Source organism: Meles meles, chromosome 21 (assembly GCF_922984935.1).
Source record: "Meles meles chromosome 21, mMelMel3.1 paternal haplotype, whole genome shotgun sequence".
Lineage (NCBI taxonomy): Eukaryota > Metazoa > Chordata > Mammalia > Carnivora > Mustelidae > Meles > Meles meles.
In genome coordinates, this window is record NC_060086.1 from 9996463 (window position 1) to 10002021 (window position 5559).

The following is a 5559-nucleotide window of genomic DNA, read 5'->3' on the forward strand; positions in this document are numbered from 1 at the left end:
CTTGCTTTAAACATCTTCTGGTATGTTGAAAGTGTAAGGGGGTATGAACTCACCAAAAAAAAAAAAAAAAAAAAAATGGAGTGGCGTCTGGGTGGCTCAGTGGGTTAAACCTCTGGCTTTGGCTCAGGTCATGATCTCAGGGTTCTGGGACCAAGCCCCGCATCAGGGTCTCTGCTCAGCAGGGGCCATGCTTCCCCCTATCTCTCTGCCTGCCTCTCTGCCTGCTTGTGATTTCTCTATCTCTGTCAAATAAATAAATAAAATCTTAAAAAAAAAAAAAAAGGAAAGCAGACACAATGAAGAAAACCAGGTAACTGAAGACTCATAAGGGATTTTGGAAAAATGACTTATTAGCTACAGACTACATTCCTGGGGCCAAGAGATACTCTCAGGAAAGACAGAGAAAATCACTAGTCTTCTGGAGTCTGGATGTTAACAGTTTACCCTTCAGTTCTTCATGACTTGGCCTCTTTAAAGGACTGAAAGAAAATGCAAAAGATAGATAATTCTGAAATAGAAAAGATTTCCAGAGTCAAAGGGATCAGGGTTCTTTGAAAAACTTAAAGGTACAGTTTATCTGCCTTTCCTCAGTTTTACCAGTATCAGTGCTATAGTGTAGACATACGAATGCCTGTTGACAGATCATCCCATTTTCAGTTTTTCATTTAGCATGATATAAACTTCCAGATCTTGCTTCTTCAAAATCTCTGGCTTTAAGTTGAACTGTTTAGTCCATTTATCCTTTTTTTTCTTTTTCTGTTTTTATTTTTATTTTTTTTTGTAATTGTATTTTTTTCAGTGTTCCAAGATTCATTGTTTATGCACCACACCCAGCGCTCCATGCAATACATGCCCTCCTTAATACCCACTGGATGAAGTTATTAATATAGTTGAGTTTAAATCTATCAACTTTCTTGTTTTAAATTTTCCCTTTTTGGTTTTTCTCTATTACTCTTCTTGTGCTTTCCTTTGAGCTGATAAAATATTTAAAATTTTTGTTTTATTTTATCTTTTGGGTCTCCTTACAGCTATACGTCCATTAAAAAAATAAGAGTCTTTAAATTTGATGTTTTGGTCAATTGTTCTTCAACAAGGGTGGTAAGAATACAGAATAAGGAAATTATAGGCTCTTCAACAAGTGGTTTTTGGGAAATTAGACTCTTACACAAAAAAAACTTAAAATGGTTTAAAGAATTAAATGTAAGATCTGAAGCTGTAAAACACCTAGAAGAAAACATAGAGGAAAAATCTTGATATTGGCCTTGGCAATGATTTCTTAATTATGACACCAAAAGCACAGGCAACAAAAACAAAAACAAAACAACCCCCCCCAAAACAACAAATGGGATTACGTAGAACTAAAATGTTGCACAGCAAAGCAAATAATCAAAAAATGAAAAGGCAACCTATGGAATGGGAAAAAATACTTGCAAACCATGATCTGATAAATGGTTAGTAACAAAAATACATAAGGAATTTCTACCACTCAATACCAAAAATCAAATAACCCTATTAAAAAAGGGCAAAGGGTCTGGGTCTAGACATTTTCCTAAAGAAGACATACAAATGGCCAACATGGTACATGGGAAAAGTGCTCCAATGACTAATCATCAGGAAAATGCAAATCGAAACTGCAATGAGATATTACCTCACATTTACTTGGATGGTTATTATCAAGAAAGCAAAAGATTATAGAAAACAGTATGGAGGTTCCTAAAAAAATTAAAAATAGAACTACCATATGAGCTAGACACCCCACTTCTAACTATATACCCCAAAGACTTGAAATCGGTATCTTAGCTATCTGCATTCCCATTGCAGCATTAATCACAACAGCCAAATCATGGAAGCAAAGCTAATGTCCATCAGATCATGGATAGCATGATGAGGATAAAGAACCTGTGATATGTATATACAACGGAATATTATTCGCCTTTAAAAAAAGTTTTTTTAAGAGAGGGAGAGAGAGAATCCTAAGCAGGCTCCATGCCCAGTGCAGAACCTGACATGGGACTTGATCCCATGACCCTGAGGTCATGACCTCAGTCAAAATCAAGAGCTGGACACCTAACTGACTGAGCCACTCAGGCGCCCCACGGTCCTGCCATTTTTGACAACATGGATGAATCTGGAGGACTTAGCTAGGTAAAAGAAGTCAGACACAAAAGGACAAATGCCACGTGATATCACACACATTTAAAGAATCTAAGCTAGTCAAACTCATAGAAGCACAGATTAGAGTGGTGGTTGCAATGAACAGGGTAGGGGGAGAAATGGGGAAGTTTTAGCTAAAGGGCATAAAGTTTCAGTTATAAAAGAAGAATAAGGGGCGCCTGGGTGGCTCAGTGGGTTAAAGCCTCTGCTCAGGTCATGATCCCAGGGTCCTGGGATCGAGCCCCGCATCGGGCTCTCTGTTCAGCAGGGAGCCTGCTTCCCTCTCTGTCTCTGTCTGCCTCTCTGCCTACTTGTGATCTCTGTCTGTCAAATAAATAAATAAAATCTTCAAAAAGAAAAAAAAAGAAGAAGAAGTCCTAGAGTTATGCTGTATAGCATATGTCCTATAGTTAAAAATACTGTATCGTATACTTAATAATTTGCTAAGAGTGAGATCTTATGCTGTGTTCTTATCACAAAAAATAATAAGGAAGGCAGGAGGAAATTTTGGAGGTGATGGGTATGTTTATGGCATCAAATATAGTGATGGTTTCATGTATGTGCATTTATTTCCAAACTCATCAAGCTTTATTCATTAAATACACACACCTCTTTGTATGTCAGTCATACCTCAATAAAGTGGTTTGAACACAACAAAATATCTACTTATTTCTCTTCTGATTTCTCCTTTGATATGCATGAGAGTTGTGCTATATAGTTAATATTTGAGGTTTTTCTGGAAATGTTTGATTTCTAATTGTGATCTGAAAAAATACTTTGTGTGACTTAAATTCTTTAAAAATTTACTGATGCTTTTATTATGGCCCAGAATATCATCTGTCTTGATGAATGCTCTGTGTGCACTTGGAAGAGGTGTATTATTATTTGTTGAGTGGGGTGTTCTACAAGGGTCAGTCGGGTCTATTTAGCTCATAGTGTTTTTATTATTTCTTCAAATACTTTTTTTAAATCCCTTCTCTCTCTCTGCTCTTTCAGGACTCCAGTTATATGTATACTAGGCTGTTTAAGGTTGTTAAGCTCACAGATGCGCTGCTCATTGATTTTTTTAGTTTAGACTTTTCTCTGTCTCATTTCATTTTGAATAGTTTTTATTGCTATGTCTTCATACACCAGTATTTTCTTTTTGCAATGTCCAATTTGTTGCTAATTACTCTGAATTATTTTTCATTATAGACATTGTAGCTTTCATTACTAGAAACGTGTGTGTGTGTGTGTGTGTGTGTGTGTGTTTTATCTTTCTTGTCTCTTCTAACATGCCTAATCTTTCCTTTAGCATTTTGAACAGAATACAGTTGTAGTAAGTGCAAGTTCTGTCCGATCTAAACAACACAGTCAATAAGATACTTCAGATTGGTATATTGAATATCAGTTCTGGGTTGGTTTCAAGTCACAGATTTTTCCATTTATTATGGGTAATATTTTCCTGTTTCTTGGCACGCTTGCTAATTTTTCATTGGGTGCTAGACATTGTGAAATTTACCTTGTTGTGTCCTGGATATTTTTGTATTCCTACAAATACTCTTGAGCTTTATTCTGGAATGCAGTTAGGGTATTGGGAATTGAATCCTTTTGGGTCCTGCTTTTTAGGATTTGCTTGGCAGAACCATAGCAGGGTGTAGTCTATGCCTAATTATTCCTCAAGAGACTTCAGCATATTACACCAATACTTTGAAACTGGTTTTCTGGTTTGGTGGTGGAAACAGGTACTACTCCTGGCCTGGCCCAGGTCCAAGTACTGTTCCAAACTTTAGGAAGTTGCATCAAACACAAATGCTGATCAATATTCTGTTAAATATTTAAGGGAAAGCTCTTGCATATCCCTGGTTTTCGCTCTCTGTGCAGTTATTCTCCCTTTAGCATACTCTGCTCTAAAATTCCAATAAGCTTGGAATTTTCAGATCATCGACTCTTATCTTCTCAACTCAGGGGGTTGACTTGGTTCCACCTGGTTTCTTCCAGCACTGAAGCCTGAAACTCTCAAGGCAGGGATCACTGTCCTTTTTCATTTTTAAAAAAAGATTTTATTTATTTTTGAGAGAGTGAACACGAGCAGGGGAAGGAAGGACAGAGGGAGAAGCAGACTCTCCATTGAGCAACGAACCTGATGTGGGACTTGATCCCAGGATACTGGGATCATGACTTAAGCCAAAGGCAGACGCTGAACTGCTGAGCCACCCTGAGCCACCCAGGCGCCCTCATAGTCCTTTTTAAAAAATCTGATGTCCATTGTTTTAAATCGTGGTTTCATACATTTTGTGCAGTTTTTTTTTTAGTTATTTCAGGCAGAAGGGAAAATCTCACGCATGTCAATTCATCTTCAGAAGCAGAAGTCCCTACAAGTATATTTTAGTCAGTTAGAAAAGGATTTTTCTTATGCTTGAACCATCTCTTTTCCTCTTGTTCTGTTTTCACTAGACAACAGGTTTTACATAATTGGATTTCTTGAGGCCCTTAATACCTGTCATATTCTAATTAAAGTGTGTAACTTGAATGTGTAATATACATGATCACAAAGTAATGCAGCTGTAGGAGCAGAGAAATTCAAACAGATATGTTAAATTTCTGGCTTTTTTCCTAACCACTCTTGGTAATGTGGTTCTATGAAATTATTTGTGGTCATAAAACTCAAACCCCGTTTTAGGTGCTGAGAATACATCAGTGAAGGAAACAGACAAATCGCTGTCCTCATAGAGCTTACACTCAATATTCTCATGGATAATAAGAGCTTTTACAGTTACAGAGCACTCATCATGCAACGGGCACCGTGACACTATTCGATGCGTTTTAGATGTTTAACTTACTGAATTCTCATAAAGCTCTGTGAAGTATAGATTATTTTCACCATCATTTTTCAAGAGGAAATAAGGACAGCTGCTCAAGAAACTTGCCTGAGAAATAGCCAGTAAGTAATAGAACTGGGATTTGAACTTAGGGTCTCTGGCCCTATAATCCTCAGCTTAATCACCGCACCACACAGCTTCTCTCAGGAGACTGATGAGCGCTGCCTTCTTTTTTTATTTTTTTTAAAAGATTTTATTTATTTATTTGACAGAGAGAGATCACAAGTGGACAGACAGGCAGGCAGAGAGAGAGAGAGGAAGGGAAGCAGTCTCCCCGCGGAGCAGAGAGCCCGACACAGGGCTTGATCCCAGGACCCCGGGATCATGACCTGAACTGAAGGCAGAGACTTAAACCCACTGAGCCACCCAGGCGCCCCTAACTACTGTATTTTAATTACAAATTGCACCCATTTTTACAGCCTCTTACAGATTAAAATTTTGATGTTATATACACTTCAGAGAATACTCTAATATTACAGTGTTTCTTTGTCTTTCATAGCTTTGGAGTTGAATTCTAATTTTTCAGATGGTAAGATCAGAATCC